Consider the following 17758-nt stretch of genomic DNA (forward strand, 5'->3'; position numbering starts at 1 on the left):
TTTGTTCTCCTTTTTCAAGATTATTTTGACTATTTAGGGTCCCTTGAGATACCACATGCATTTTAGGATAGATTTTTCTATTTCTTCAAAAAGTATTGTTGAGATTTTGATAAGGATTGCATACAAAATATGGCCTTCAGTGGATAGTACTTACATCTAAATAATAAGAAGTCTTCTGATCCATGAACACAGAATGTCTTTCCATTTATTTTTGTGTTCTTTAATTTCTTTCAGCAACTTCTTATAGCTTTCAATGGAAAAGTTCCTTGCCTTTTGACTAGATTTACTCCTAAGTATTTTGGTCTTTTTGATAATATTATAAATGAAAGTGTTTCCTAATTTCCTTTTCTGATTTTCATTATCAGTGTATACAAATGCAGCTGGCTTTTGTGTGTTGATTGTATTCTGTAACTTTGCTTAATTCATTTATTAGCTCTACCAGTTGTGTGTGTGTGTGTGCATGTATATAATCTTTACGTTTTTTTATTTATTTGTGAACAGATAATTTTACTCCTTCCTTTTCAACTTGCATGCTTTTTATTTATTCATCTTGCCTCACTGCTCTAGCTAAGACTTCCAGTATTATGTTGAATAGAAGTGGTAAAAGTGATCATCCTTGTCTTGTCCCTGATTTTGAGGAAAAGCTTTTAGTCTTTCACCACTGAGTATGATGCTATGGGATTTTCGTATATGGCCTTTATTATGTTGAGATAGTCTCTTTCTATGTATAGTTTGCTGGATGCTTTTATCATGAAAGAGTGTGAAATTTTGTCAAATGATTTTTCTGCATCAATTGAGATGATCAGGTGCTTTTATTTTTCTTCATTTTGTTAACGTAATGTAGTGCTTGATTTTCTTATGTTGAACCATCCTTGCATTCCAGGAGTAAATTCCACTTGGTCATGGTATATAATCCTGATGTCTTGTTGTTGAATTCAGTTTACTGGTATTTTCTTGAGGATTTTTGTTTCAATATCCATTAGGGATATGGATCTATAGTTTTCTTTTTTTTGTAGTGTTTTTGTCTGACTTTGATATTAGATGGATTTACCAAATAAATTTGAAAGTGTTTCCTCCTCTTTAATTTGTTGGAAGAATTTGAGAAGAATTGATGTTAATTCTTCTTTAAATGCTTGGAAGAATTCACCAGGGAAGCCATCTAGTCTTGGGCTTTTCTTTGCTGAGAGGTTTTTGATTACTGATTCAGTCTCTTTAGATCTATTCAGATTCTCTATTCTTCATGATTCAGTCTTTTTTTTTTTTTTGTGGTACGCGGGCCTCTCACTGCTGTGGCCTCTCCCGTTGCGGAGCACAGGCTCCGGACGCGCAGGCTCAGCGGCCATGGCTCACACTCCGCAGCATGTGGGATCCTCCCGGACCGGGGCACGAACCCATGTCCCCTGCATCGGCAGGCGGACTCTCAACCACTGCGCCACCAGGGAAGCCCCATGATTCAGTCTTTATAAGTTATATGTTTCTTAGAGTTTGTCCATTTTATCAAGGTTACCCAATTTGCTCTCATACAATTGTTCACAGAACTCTTTATAATCCTTTAATTTCTGTAAAATCAGTAATAATGTCCCATCATTCATTTCTGGTTTTAGTTATTTAATTCTTCTCTCTTTTTTTCTTAGTCTAGATAAAAGTTTGTCAGTTTTCTCAATCTTTTCAAAGAACCAACTTTGGTTTTCTTGATTTTCTCTACTATTTTTCTATTCTCTGTTTCATTTATCTTTGCTCTAATTTTTATTTCCTTCCTTATGCTAGCTTTGGGTTTAGTTTGTCTTCTTTTTCTAGTTCTTTAAGGTGTACAGTTAGGTTATTGATTTGAGATATTTCTTTTTTCTTAACACCATTATTTACAGCTATAAAGTTCCCTCTTAGCACTGCTTTCATTGCATTCCATTTTTGGTCTGCTGTGTTTTTATTTTCATTTGTCTCAAGATTATTTTCTAATTTTCCTTGTGATTTTTCTTTGACCCATTGGTTATTTAAAAGTGTTTTTGTTTAATTTCCACATACTTGTGGGTTTTCCAGTTTTCCCTTTGCTGTTCATATCTAGTTTCATTCCACTGTGGTTGAAAAAGATATTTCATATGATTTTAATCTTTTAAAAGGTATTAAGGTTTGTTTTGTGACCTAACATATGGTCTATCCTGGAGAATGAGCTATGTGGAAATTGTGTATTCAGTCACTGCTGAATAGAGTGTTCTGTACAATTCTGTTAATTGCAATTGGATTATAGTGTTGTTCAAGTCCTCTGTTTTGTTAGCAATTTTATGTTTAGTTTTCTTCCATTATTGAAAATGGAATATTGAAGTCTCCTGCTATTCTTGCAGAGCTCTCTCTTTCTCCCTTCAATTCTGTCCATGTTTGCTTCATACATTGAGGTGCTCTGATGTTTCATGCATATATCTTTATAATTATTATTATATATCTTCTTGCTAAATGACCTTTTTATCATTATATAATGTCCTCTTTTTTCTCTTTCAACTATTTTTACTTAAAGTCTATTTTGTCTGATATTAGCATAGCCATCCTTCCTCCCTTTTGGTTACTATTTGCACAGAATATTTCACTTTCAAGCTACGTATATCCTTAGATCTAAAGTGAGTCTTTTGTAGAAAACATAGTTGGATCCTGTTTTGTTTTTTTCTTTTTTTAAATCCAATTTGCCAATGCATATCTTTTGATTGCAGAGTTTACGCCACATGTGTTTGTTGTTTTAAGCACTATTTTGGAGTAATCACAGCAATAGACAACTACAATATCTGTAGATTAATTAGTAGTATCATATCTATGTTAATTTCCTGATTTTTATAATTATACTGTGATTAGGAAAAAGATGTTCTTGTTTTTAGGAAAAATATATGGAAGGACTTCATGATTCACAGGCCGTTTACCTGAAGTTAAACTTAAATGTGTCAGAAAGAGAGAGAGAGATGACAGTGCAAATTTGGTAACATGTTAACAGTTGGAGAATTTAGATGACAGTACATTAAATTCCCTGTTACTATTCCTGCCACTTTGCTGTATGCCTGACATTATGTCACAACTTAAACAAAATTAAAAACAAAATTCAGAGACCAGAAATTAAAAATATATTAGAGCCCAAAATGTGAATAAAGCACTAAAGCTACATTTTACCTTTCTGGGTTTCCTGAATGAATTAATGAAAGGCACCAATATAAAGATTAAGTAACCTAAGATTACAAAAAAAATACAAAGAAGTTAATACCTGGACATATCACAGTAAAACTGCAAGGCACTAAAAACACAGAAAAAAATGTTAAATGTAGTGGAGAGGAAAGATTGATCATCTTCACAAAAGCAATTAGCTTGACAACCGACTTCTAAACAGAAACAGTGTATACCAGAAACCAGAAGAGTAATAGTCAGAATGTGCTAAAGCAAAATAACTATCAACTAAGAATCATATATTCAACAGGATGTCTTTCAATGATGAGGAAGAAATACTGACATTTAGAGCCAGAACCTGAGTATTTGTTACCAATAGATAATTACTAAATGGTATTCTAAATGCAGCTCTTCAGACAGAAGAAAGTGATCTCAGATAGAAGATCTCAGATATAAGAAGGAATGGTAAGTAAAGACAGTGAGCAATGTTCTTCTCTATATGAAACAAAAATAAAACTGTCATTTGGATTAAAAATTGAAATAGAACTAAAATCCATGAAAATTGAATATAAAATGAAAGGAGACTGATTGTAGTTGTTATTCCAAACTTATTGTTGAGAAACAGAGTAAAGATTGAACTTCACACTTTAGTAAGTTTCTTTATGCCCGATAACATTTCTAAGGTAATTACTAAAGACTAGAAAAGAGAATGTAAGTATTGAACTAATAGAGGGAAAGATAAATGAGAATAGCTAATCAGTTCAAAATAATTAAGAAATAGACAAAGAAACATAAGGGTGAGTAGGGAAAAAACTCAAAATGATGTTGAAGATATAAGAAAATATATTAGCATTTGTAATTAGTGTAAATAGTCTTAATACCTTAGCTAAAATTCAAAACAGTGGCTAACTCTGGCAAGTAGGCAGTATGATTTCATTTGTGTAAAATCAAAAACGTTTAAGATACGTGTCCTACAACAAATATACACTGGTAAAAATTTATCCCAAAGCCATAATAAAAATCAAAAGACTGATAAAAACAAATTCAGAAGAGCAGTGATCTCTGAGGGGACAAGGAAAGAGACGATTGGGGAAAATATAGGCCTTACTTCAGGATATTGTTAACATTTTCTTACACAGGATGCTGAGCAGAACATTGTGCATTTTATAGTTTTATTTACACCTCATACATATTTTTAATGTTTTTCATATCTCTAAATATCCAATAAAACCAATAAACAAAGAGGGAACATCACAAATAAAAGATTCTGGATGCATATAGAATGTTTTATATTACTGTTCTGATGCTAGGTTGTGCTGTCAGATTGACAAGAGCTATCTTTGATTGGGGAACCAGCCTGATTAGAAACAGTGCAAAAAGTAAATTGATACAGCCATTGTGGAGAACAGTATGGAGGTTCCTTAGAAAACTAAAAATAGAACTACCATACAACCCAGCAATCCCACTACTGGACATATATCCTGAGAAAACCATAATTCAAAGAGAGTCATGTACTACAATGTTCATTGCGGCTCTATTTACAATAGCCAGGACATGGAAGCAACCTAAGTGTCCATTGACAGATGAATGGATAAAGAAGATGTGGCACATACATAGAATAGAATATTATTCAGCCATAAAAAGAAACGAAATTGACTTATTTGTAGTGAGGTGGATGGACTTAAGTCTGTCACACAGAGTGAAGTAAGTCAGAAAGAGAAAAACAAATACCGCATGCTAACACATATATATGGAATCTAAAAGAAAAAAAATGGTTCTGAAGAACCTAGGGGCAGGACAGGAATAAAGATGCAGACGTAGAGAATGAACTTGAGGACACTGGGAGGGGAAAGGGTAAGCTGGGACGAAGTGAGAGAGTGGCATGTACATATATACACTACCAAATGTAAAATAGATAGCTAGTGGGAAGCAGCCACATAGCACAGGGAGATGAGCTCAGTGCTCTGTGACCACCTAGAGGGGTGGGATAGGGAGGGTGGGAGGGAGGGAGACACAAGAGAGAGGAGATATGGGGATATATGTATACGTATAGCTGATTCACTTTGTTATAAAGCAGAAACTAACATAACATTGTAAAGCAATTATACTCCAATAAAGATGTTAAAAAAAAATAAACCTGGCTCACGTCTAGATGACCATTAAGCTCTGCTAGATAGTTAAATATGGCAGACTGCAAAAATGCCTCAGTTTTTCACTCCTGCTTGTATCCACACCCTTTGTATTGTTACTTTTCAGCTACTGTCATCAAGAGGTGGAGTCCATTTGTCCACCCCTTGTATCTGGGCTGGACTTGTGACTTGTTTTGGCCAACAGCAAAAGCATACGGCCTGGAGAAGTCTTGAATGCTTCTATTCTTTGTCTTGAAACCCCGGCATCCGCTGTGAATTTGTCCAAGCTAATCAACTATGTGAGGAGAGACAAGTGGCCCAGTTACCCTATTGTCTCAGTCAGAAAACTGTACAAATAAGTGAGTGAAGCCATCCTAGACTAGCCAGCCCTGGCCTACACAAAGCTGACCTCCTGGGTCTGAGCAAGTTCAACTGAAATCAGTCGAGCCCAGGATCCCCCAACTGCCCACTGACTCACAGACCTATGAGAAATAATTAAATGATCACTGGGTTAAGCAAGTGAGTTTGGGGGTAGTTTGTTACTCAGCAAAACTCTCAATTATGCAATTATGAAAGCAGATATTAATCATAAATAAACTGATTCTACAATTCTACAAGCATTATTTATTTCCTTCCTATGTTTCTTTTTTTCTGAAAGTACTCATAATATGCATTTACCCGGTTATAATTTTGTAAACCTATGAGATGGGAGCCATGATTATTTCTGTTGTGTATAAAATTCCCCATTTTGGAATATTTGAGACAAGAAAGTCTTTAAAAATGATCAAACCTGAGAAGATGGATTATACATTACTGTAAAAAAAAATCAAACAGGATCAAGTTTCTTAAGGATAAAATGGAAAAGCTCAAGGGAAAATGCACAGGTTTGAAGTTGAGATACGCTGATCTCCCTTCTCTTAACTCACGGCGCTGTGAAAACCGATTGTACTGCAGAGCCAGAGTATTCATGAGAACAAGGGTGGCAGAAGGTATTTTTAACAAAGTCATCAAGGCACTCATGAGGATGGCACATTCTCCATGAATGAGCTGCATAACTTAGCGCTCTGCTCTAATACCACACAGCATAATGGAAATGGCACTCTCAGAATACTGATTCTCCCACAGGGAACTCGACAGTGAACTAGGAAAAGATCACAGGCTCTGAGAGCTGATTGGTGAATTAATTAGGTGTTGCAATTTTTTTTTTTTTTTTTTTTTTTTTTTTGCGGTGCGCGGGCCTCTCACTGTTGTGGCCTCTCCCGTTGCGGAGCACAGGCTCCGGACGCGCAGGCTCAGCGGCCATGGCTCACGGGCCCAGCCGCTCCGCGGCATGTGGGATCTTCCCGGACCGGGGCACGAACCCATGTCCCCTGCATCGGCAGGTGGACTCTCAATCACTGAGCCACCAGGGAAGCCCAGGTGTTGCAATTTTTTAAATGCTATTGTAAATTACATGTGGAGCATGCACTCAGAGTCATAAAAAGATTCCAAGGATGCTAGGTGTCACACAACAGTAGGGCAAAATGTAATCAGAATCCAGAGGGAGGCCCAATGTAAATAGGTTTACCAGAGACTTGCTGAGATTAATCTCAACTTTCTTTCTGAGGGGAAAATTTAGACTTGGGTGGTAAAATTACTTAGTCTGCAAGCATGAGGAATTGAGGCCTTTCTTTCTACTACTTTCTCTAAAGTTTTCTTGATACAGACTTAACTTCATATTATAAACTTTTTTATCAATCTCTAAAGTCGTTCCTCCTCACGTAACTTATCAATTGACAGGAAATTTTGAGGAGAGAGCACCAAGAGAAGCATTTTTCATGACTACGTTATTGTCATTGTGGCCTATAGTCTCTCAAGAAATAGTCTTTTGTTGTACGCCTTTGTTGGTAAGTGCCTCTTGTTAGGTCACATACTGTATTTATCAGTTGTATGATCTTGGGCAAGTTATTTAATTTCTTCAGCCCTCAGTTTGTTCATCTGCAGAATGGGGATAACAATAATTTTCCTTTCATAAGGCTATTACACGGATTAATAAAGTAAATTTAAAGTGCTTAAAATAATGCTTGGCACGCGGCAATGTTATAGAAATTGTACGAATCTTGATACAAAAATGATGTTCTCCTGTTTCTACTGAGATCCATTATCATTTAAACTTTAGCTCACTCAGTGGACAAAGATTCTGATTTCCAACATTCTGAAGGAAAATCCATTTTTCCTCGGAAAACAGTTTTCACAGAGTTGGAATACAAAATTACTAATAGAGCTTTACATATTGAGGGTAGAAGTGTAAGGGTTCACAGGACACTTACTATTTTTCCTGTTATCTTCCATAACTGGGAGGATAAGGAGAAAATATAGGGCAGAAATTATATCTGTCAGACAAAAAAACCCAGGTACTTAAATTCATTTCAAGCCTCTTTTCTGGTGATAAAATGATGATGCTGTAAGCATGGTGACTTGCAGTTGTATTTTGATTAGCTATCCCCCATGCCCTGTGGGAAAGGCATGCAGCAAATGCAAAGCCGATTCGATGCACCTCAACTCTTACTTTGAGCAAAGTACTGGGAAGGGCCTTGAAGAAGTTGCAAATCAAACACTGAAATAAGGTCCTCCTCTTCAAGTCTCCAAAACAGCTATTAATACTTTCACTTCTTCCAATAAAATACTGATCATTGACAACATATGGGTATAGAAAGAAAATGTAAAATGTTTTAAAAGGTCATTTTTAATTTTAGTTCCTTTCTCTTGCCCTGTATGCTGTGCACTGAAGATAACTGTTGAGTCATGAAGGGATCAAACTATTGGGCCCACGGGATGCATGAGGACCAGTAGAGGGTTGAGATAAGCACAAAGAGTGGACCAATATTCCTGGAAGAATCAACCTGATATTATATCTGAACTGATAATCACAAAGAGGACTGAGGTATTTAAGTTCCTTATTAAGATTGATGAGACTGTGACATTCATAAGGAACAAAAATGCCACTGATAGGTAATACGAGGTATTTAGCAAACAGAAGTAAGAAGTTACATTGAGAGAGTGTGTTGTGTTCTGCTTAATCCTAAAAGGATTTGAGATGGTTAAGTTGTTTTTGGTGTAAGGTAAAAATAAGTGAGGACAATTTTTTAAACGGAACTGGTTCAATAATGCTAGGGATAAAGTTACGACCTACTTGAAAACAAGTAGCTAATGGCTAGGGGAATCCAGGACTATGGGACTCCTTTCTCAGACCACGGGGCTACTCTTTGTGTCATTCCTAAGGGAACTGTCTAAAAGGAACACTGGCAATTGGGCAAAGTTCCACTTTCTTATTACAGTGTTTGGGACCTAAATGCTAAGATGGAGAACTGTGATAAACTGGGTTGGAACCAGGCCTTTGGTTAGAAGCCTGAGAGATTTCTGCTACTCCACTCCAAATTCAAGCCCAAATTGTATATCTGACACTGATCAGATCAGATGTCTTAAAGGAAAATACAGATAAGAGGGAGCTAGCTGCCTAGGGAGTAAGCCCTCGGTCAGTTTACCACGTGGAGGTAAGATAGAAAGGAGAAGAGTGTGTTAGTAAGAAAGATGACTGGGCTTCTCCATGTAGGAAGACCTCGGCCTTTCAGAGTGAAAGGAAGATAAGGCAGTCGCATGCCTACATGCATAAATGTTCATTGATGGCTATCCCACAGCACCTTGGAATCTCTCCGGTTAGACTACTATCTCTTCTTGGGACTTAGATCTTCTTTCTTTCTGAAAGCTCTTCCTGCAGATTTTGCACAGGTAGCTCATTCTTATCATTTATGCTCCTGCTGAAAACGTCACCTCTACAGTGAGGCCTTTTCTGACACACAATTTGAAGTAGCTCCTCAGGCTCTTAACTTGTTTTACTTCCAACTTAGGACTTATTATTACCAAATATTTTCTTTCACCTATTTTTATAGTTAATGAACTCCATACCCTACAACACCCATTTAGAACATAAGCTCTATGACAACAAGGATCTTATCTGTATTGTTTACTCAGACATAGGAGTAATAAGTGAACATAATAGACACTCAGTAAATGTTTACTGAATGAATACATGCATAAATGTGTGTGTGTGTGTGTGTGTGTGTGTGTGTGTGTGTTGGTAAGCCACGAAAGGTGGCAGAAAAAGAGATGCTTCTTGGGAACTTCTTATTTTACTATTGACAATAGCTAACACTTAGCAAGAATGTGTATTAATATATTAAGTGATTATCTTACTTAATTTTCACCACAGCACCATAATATAAACACTGAAAAAAAAAAGAAGGTGGCATCGTGACCAAATCTACCCTAGGTCCAAATAAAAGAGATGGAATCCATGCCTAGACTGCTCCCAAAGCAGTTATGCTTCATTACCATATATATATATATATCATTCAATCCTATTTACTTGCTGACACGTGCAACAGATTTGGTCCTGAGCTTCCAAGCACCCTACAAGTACCTGTAAATAAATCTATTACATGATCTACTGGAATGATGTTAAAAATAAACAAGTTGCCGGGAGAAACCCTACCCTTTGGAGTGCTGAGACTGGAGGGAAGTATTGTCTTCCCTTGTCCCTTAATGGAGAAACTTTATAAAGGATGACGAAAAACCATACCATAAATAACATTACTACAATAAATGTAAGCATGGGGTTCTAACATCTATAACACATATCAGTGTAAGTCGATTGTATTGATTCAAGCCGTGGTTCAATGAAAGTACTTCTATAGAGTAAACACAAAGATTTTAATAGTCTTATTTAATCCACTGATAAAATTTAAGCTATATTCATGAATGAAAAATATTCATATCATTCAGGCAATCCTCCCTCAATATTATTTCTTGCCACTACTTTGCTGATTAATACTGGCTGGCAGAAAATGTGATGTATATATCTGTATGATGAGTAACAGACCATAATCATTAGGTGTTCCAAATTAAGACATATCCATAGGTTTTAAAGCATGCATAATTTTGGCATCTTCTCAATACCTAAACCAGAACACTTACTTGAACAGGCTACCATTGCACCCATGCAGAGAAATACAAAAGGGAATATCTATAGCCAACATCTGGACTTTCCTTAGGAAAAACTGGTCTTATCCAATACGTCCTTTCTTATTGAAAGGCCAACATCTTGTCTTAGTCATAATCCTAAATTATTAAAAAATAATAAGTAAAGCATGCACAAAATACTTAACTTTAATCTATACTATAAAATGTACTCCTAGGTAACTGAATAATTGTTGGGCTGTAATTCAAGGCCAGTGAAATGGCAGAGCATGTAGTTAGCAATGGTTGACATTAAGTCATTCTTTCTTCCCATGATTAATACATGAACCTCAATAACAATATCATACCATGAGCAGTAGTTTCACCATCCTCTTTTCACAGACTAGTAAACAAAGCCCCAGAGACCTGCCCTAAATTACCAAGGTGACAGATGCAGTAAGTGGGAACCCAGGAATGCTGTACTGGGCCTGAGACTGTAACCACTAAAACATTCTGCTTCACTACTGGAAACATGTCACATAGATGAAATTCACAGATTTTTGTAGCTATAAAGAATCTTGGGGGTCATTTGCTTAGCCTTCTTATACAGATGAACTAAAAACAGAGTAAAAAGTTGACTTCAAGTCAATATCCCAGTTAGGGATGGAATTAAGATAGAATCATTCCAGAAAGATTAAACCCCAACATGCTCAGAAAGGAAATGAGGGCTTAAGCATTTCAACCCGTATACCCCTGAATTTCTCTCTCGAATTCAGCTCTGACTACATCCAAGACAGTCTGTTCACTTCACTTTCTTCAAGGTGATACAGCCAAACCTTCCACCCTCTTCATGGGAAAAAGTAGTCATTAAAGTACTTCCAGATCAAGACTATACCCTCCAAGCTGTGCTACTACAATTGGGAGACAAGCCTCAGGCAAAAATCCCTGAGGAAATTCTACATTTTTTCCAAACAAAATTTATTTATATAAAAATCATCCTAAATTAAGAAAACATTAGCAACCTAATCCAACAATATATAACATGGATCATAAAACATGACCAAGTTGGATTTATTCCAGGGTTACAAGGATGGTTCAACACACAAAAATCAATAAATGTGATACACCATATCAACAAAAGGAAAGAGAAAAACCACATGATCATCTCAATAGATGCAGAAAAAGCATTTGACAAAATTCAACATCCATTCATGATAAAAACTCTCATCAAAGTGTGTATAGAGGGAGCATATTTCAACATAAAAAAGGCCATTTATGACAAGCCCACAGCCAACATAATACTCAGTGGGGAAAAGATGAAAGCTTTCCCAATAAATTCAAGAAGAGACAAAGATGCCTACTCTTACCACTTCTATTTAACATAGTATTGGAAGTCCTAGACACAGCAATCAAATAAGAAAAAGAAATAAAAGGTATCCAAATTGGAGGGGAAGGTGTAAAACTATTACTATTTGTATATGACATGATACTCTATATAGAGAACCCTACAGTCTCCACCCCAAAACTAGTAGAACTAATAAATGAATTAAGCAAGGTTGCAGGATACAAGATTAATACACACAAATCTGTTGTGTTTCTACACACTAATAAAGATATATCAGAGTGAGAAACTAAAAAAAAAAATCCTGTTTAAAATTGTTACAAAAAAAGTCTAGGATTAAACTTCATGAAGGAAGTGAAAGGTCTATATGCTGAAAATTATAAAACACTGATGAAGGAAACAAGATGATTTTAAAAAATGAAAAGATATACTATGCTCTTGTATTGGAATAATCAATACTATTAATATGGTCATACTACCCAAAGCAATCTACAGATTTAATGCAATCCCTATGAGAATACCCAGGTCATTTTTAACAGAAATAGAAGAAATAATTCCAAAATTTACAGGGAACCACAAAAGATCCAGAATTGCCAAAGCAATCCTAAGAAAAGAGAACAAAGCTGGAGGTATAACCCTCTCAGATGTAAGACTATACTACAAAGCTACAGTAATCAAAATAGTGTGGTATTGGCAAAAACAAACAAACAGAAAAAACAAACCAAAACAGACATATAGATCAATGGAACAGAATAGAGAGTCCAGAAGTAAACCCACACACCTATGGTCAATTAATCTATAATAAACGAGGCAAGAATATGCAGTAAAGAAAACACAGTCAACAAGTGATGATGGGAAAGCTGGACAGCCACATGTGAAACAATGAAATTAGAACATTCCGTCACACCATATACAAAAATATAATTAAAATGGTTTAAATGTAAACCATTTTAATGTAAACCATTAAAATGGTTTAGTGTGTAAATGTAAAACACAATACCATAAAACTCCTAGAAGAGAACATAGGCAAAAACAAAACCCACTCTGACATAAATCATAGCAATATTTTCTTGGATCAGTCTCCCAAGGCAAAAGTAATAATAGCAAAAATAAACAAATGGGACCTAATTAAACTTAAAAGCTTTGCACAGCAAAGAAAACCATCAACAGAATCAAAAGCCAACATATAGATGGGAAGAAAATATTTGCAAATGATGTGACTGACAAGGAATTAATATCCAAAATATACAAACAGCTCACACTACTCAATATCAAAAAAACAAACAATCCAATCAAAAAATGAGCAGACTTGAACACACATTTTCCCAAAGAAGACACAGATGGCTAACAGGCACATGAAAAAGATGCTCAACTATGCTAATTATTAGATAGATGCAAATCAAAACCACAATAAAGTATCATTTCACACCTGTCAGGATGGCCATTATCTAAAAGTCTACAAATAAATTTTGGAGAGGATGTGGAGAAAAGGGAACACTCATACACTGCTGGTGGGAATGTAAATTGGTGCAGCCCTAAGGAAAACAGTATGGAGTTCCTTAAAAAACTAAAAGATAGAACTACCATATGACCCAGCAATTCCACTCCTGAGTATATACCAGGAAGAAATGAAAACACTAATTCAAAAAGATACATGTACCCCAACATTCATAGCAGCACTATTTATAATAGCAAAGACATGAAAGCATCCCAAGTGTGATTGAATTAAGAAGAAATGGCATATATATGTATATATGTGTGTGTGTGTGTGTGTGTGTGTGTGTGTGTGTGTGTGTACACATATACACATATACCATATATATATAATGGAATATTACTCAGCCATAAAAAGAATGAAATACTGCCATTTGCAGCAACATGGGTGGACCCAGAGAATATTATGCTTAGTGAAATAAGTTAGAGAAAGGCAAATACTATACAACATCACTTACATGTGGAGTCTAAAAAATAACACAAGTGAATGTATATACAAAACAGAAACAGACTCACTGACAGAAAACCAACTTGTGGTTACCAAAAGGGAGAGGAAAGGAGAGAGGAACAAAGTAGGGATATGGGATTAATAGATACAAACAACTATATACTGTATAGCACAGGGAATTATACCCATTGTCTTGTAGTAAGCTATAATGGAATATAATCTGCAAAAATACTGAATCACTATGCTGTACACCTAAAACTAATACAGTATTTTAAATCAGCTACACTTAGTATTAAATACATGGTCTAATGACATATGTAAAGGATACTTCTCCACATAAAAGGCCATCAAAGAATGATAGAGTAATGTAGAAGATGCAAAGTGTCATCTCTTGCAATGCTGACTGAATCATGTATTCCTGGTGAGAAGCGGCTGGCAAGCCAACCACACCAGGTGACATCTCTAGAGTCAGGACTCTCAGCCCTTATGCAGCAGCCCATTATGTTTGGGGAGAAATTCTAATTTTTACATTTTTTCTTTGTTTTTTGTTTACTTAAACTAAACCCAGATAGTATTATTTTAAAAATCTTTTCCCCATCTGATCACTTTACACACAAATGTCCCAGAACCTCTCTGAGTCACAGCTATACAGGTGTTACCCTCCCTTCCATCTGCCATCAATTCAAATACTTAGTGAATTATCATCTCTAGCACTTGTAAGTCTTATCTTCTTAAAACAAGGCATACATAATTCTTTCAAATCTTCAGATTACTTCATTATCATGTTTGTTCTGGGTAATTATCTTTGAGTTTATCACTGTCCTTCTTCACCTTGTGGATTCAATTCTCAGTTTTGGGAGTCTTCTATTCCGACTGCTAACCTATGTTATAGCCCCTTCTCAGTTCAATATGCCTGTTAATGTCATCCACATTCTAATTGCACGCTGTCCAACACACTGGAGACATATACTTTCTAAACTTGAATATGTTTCTTTGTACAGCATGTCCCTGCTATATTCACAGTTTAGCTCACTCAACTAATAATGATTTAAATGTATACCTACACACACACACACATACATTCTGGTATGTAGAATGGAGAACATAAATTTTAAAACCTCACCTAAGGTTTTGAGGAAATAAACATTAGCAATAAAAAATAGACATATAGTGGGAGTGAGGGGGACACAGTTAAAATCTCCTTTTGTCACTTTAGATGAAGACTTGACTGTGTGGACAAAGGAGAAAGAGCCAGTGTTTGGGAGGAAGGGGCTGAAAATGGAAGTGAAAATAAGCTTAATTGTTAGAACAAGAATCTAAATAGAAGATAGGGGCTCTGTTTATGTTATATGCCTTAAACTTTTGTTAAAATGAAAGTTCTCGGTGCAGACAAATTTCCATATGGTTTTGATGTTTTTTAAAAACCCCATCAAAATTAAATGAAATTAATTTTCAAAATAACCTCTAGTCATTTAATAAATTAATAGTGTATATTTCATTTTTTGCTGATAAAAATAAAACCACCTTCCATCTATTATCCAAAAATCTGAAGACAGCCAGTGTTCTTTGAGTTCACAAGCAGGGATAGACTGTATAATTTCACATAAATTCAATCAGGAAAAAGAGGTTAATTTACCAGGATTTCTTAAACTGGCTAAGGGAACTATGAAAGACTATACTATGAAATATTCAAAGAAACAATTATATTTCACAGTGTCTTCAAATCACGTCAAATTTATCATATTTTAAGTGCCATTAAATATTCTCTTTGATTGGAAGAGCCCTGTGGATGATAGACAGTTTTGTGCTGTGCAAATGAGCAGTTTCCCCTAATTCTCTTCACATGACTGCTCATTCTTTCCCTATTATCTCATCCAAGTTAACATAATGGAGACCCTTGAAAAATGTGAGCCATATGGTTCATCATGCAGTTCATGATTTAAATTTTATCAATGATGCCTTTATTTTTAAAATTCGACCAATTTAGTATATTTTGTGTATATTTAATTTCTCTCCTATTATGCCTTGAAATGTATTTCTTTTTTTCATTTAAAATCTATATTTCTATGCATAGAGAGTGTGAATTCCTTTGGATCCCAAAACACCATCCTAGACTGACGAGCGCGTGTGTGTGTTGGTGTGTGTGTGTATCCACCACTTGTACCTAGGTAGACTATTTACATACAAGTCATTCCTTCTTTGCTATTATTGTTTGTCTGATAGGCATGTGAAACAGTGCTGGAAGCTGGCATATTCCCTTTCTAGGAAACACATTTTTCAGAAGAATATGTTCTTTGCTTCATTTCTTGGTCTTCATGAGGACACAAGTGAGTAGCCCCATATGTCTGCCTTTAGTTGCATTAAATGAGGATTTCTTAACAGTTACTAGCCAAGTCTTGTCTTCCTAGGCATCCCTGGAATCCTAATTCCTTTCTCTGTAATTTTAGGTGGTAAAAGGAAAACAGTAATTGCAAATGCTTTAATTTACTCTCTAACAACTGAAAACAAAAAAATTTTAAAAATAATAAAAACCTTGTTGCGATGCTTGGTAAAGGACCACTAGTAGAGAAAGAGAAAGTAGGAAAACTAATAATACCTTCCAAGGAAAAGAAAGTCATCCACGCCATACACACTCAAGCCACTGAAGTAATTTCTATTCTTGTAGCTGTAATTTTTTAAATTACAGAGTGAGCAAATGTGTTACCCTCCAGAACTAATGGAAAAAAAAAAAAGCCCAGATGTAACTCAGCTCCCACTTCAAATTAATAATAATCTACCTCCAACACGACTACCTAAGTCATAAGTATTAATAAAGAAAATATCTTTAGCCATTAAACTTTATGTGTAATATTTGAGCATGCCAACATGGTGTTTAAAGGGACAAAATGACTTTAAGCAAACAAGAACAGTGTACAGACTGTCTGAAACATATTAATATATGTCTGAAACAATATAATATATGAGATACTTTTACAGATGGAAATGCATAAGCCCAGCAGTGGGTTGTCAATATGCCAATAACTTCCCCCAGTCACTTTGGAGCTAACAAACCAGAGGAACTACTTAATTAAATATATGACCAAATAAAAGAAAATTAACTTCCTTCTTGATATAAAGAAGATGTCTTAAGACAAAAAATGGTATTTCATTACATCCTGAAAATACAATTAAAATAAAGTCAGTATTTACCTTATGTAATTAAAAATCCACTGGACACTTTAGAAGCCCAAGCAGCTCATGATGCAGCTTTCCAGTGGCAGTCTTCAATTCCTATAAATAAAAGGAAGGTGAAAGAGGACATTTAGACCAATCTATGTCTCTGTAGCATGATGCTGATTAGCTATGAAATGTTTATTATCACTCCTCATTGCCATTTAAAAATTAACTCCCTATATGTTGCTGTTATTATAGATTTTGTCAAATGCACAAAATAGAAATGAAAATTTCTGGGACTTACAAGGCACCAAATAGGCTCCAGATTATGAACTACTACAAAAGAAGAAAACCATTCAATCCCATGTTATTTTACCGGGAAAGGCAGTTGTACTAAGAAAATTAAAACATTTGTAATTGAAATGTTTTCTTATTATATACACATTACCAACAAAAATATTTTTCTCATCTTAACACTGAGTTATAAGTAATAGGGGGTGTTGGCTCCTTGTTTCTTTTACTATTGACCTCTTTACTAGATTTAAACAAGTATTCTTACTTTATTTCCCATAATTTTCCTGGAGAAGATTCATAAAATGTGGAAAATAATAGTCATCAATTTGATAAGTTGATATGCAATACGTAGGTATTTAGGTGGCTTCTACTTCTAGACAATATATACTATACACAGTAAAAAAAAATTAATAATACTATTTATATAGAATGGGACTGTATTCTATCCCTCTCCTACATCTCCCTCAATCCCAGCCTCATGCATATACTGTTGAAATTCAGGCACAAATCTCAACGAAGCAGCACCATGGACATCTGTGCCTCATGTCCCACCTCTTTCTGAAAACCTTTAATCCATTAAGTGGCAAAGAAGATGAGGTTAGGAACACAGATAGTGAGGAAATCGTGCTCCTAACTGAGAAGTATAACTTTGTCAAGGCAAGTGTGGCACATTAGAATAGAAATAAATGAGCATCTTATTAACCTATTGCAAGAGGGATCATATAAAGTTCATGCTTTAAAGGCCAGATTCATCTGAATTACTTT

The 17758-nt window shown here is 35.3% G+C and overlaps 1 long non-coding RNA gene across 1 annotated transcript in view; it reads right to left on the reverse strand.

Annotated features, from left to right (window-relative positions):
- Nucleotides 1–16757, reverse strand: part of LOC132426695 (uncharacterized) — a 366621-nt gene extending 349864 nt beyond the window's left edge. The window contains exon 1 of the long non-coding RNA XR_009519754.1: nucleotides 16736–16757. This is a non-coding gene — a long non-coding RNA (uncharacterized lncRNA). The remainder of the gene's footprint in view (nucleotides 1–16735) is intronic.
- Nucleotides 16758–17758: the final 1001 nt, after the last annotated feature.

The sequence above is a fragment of the Delphinus delphis genome, chromosome 6 (assembly GCF_949987515.2).
Source record: "Delphinus delphis chromosome 6, mDelDel1.2, whole genome shotgun sequence".
Taxonomy (NCBI): Eukaryota; Metazoa; Chordata; class Mammalia; order Artiodactyla; family Delphinidae; genus Delphinus; species Delphinus delphis.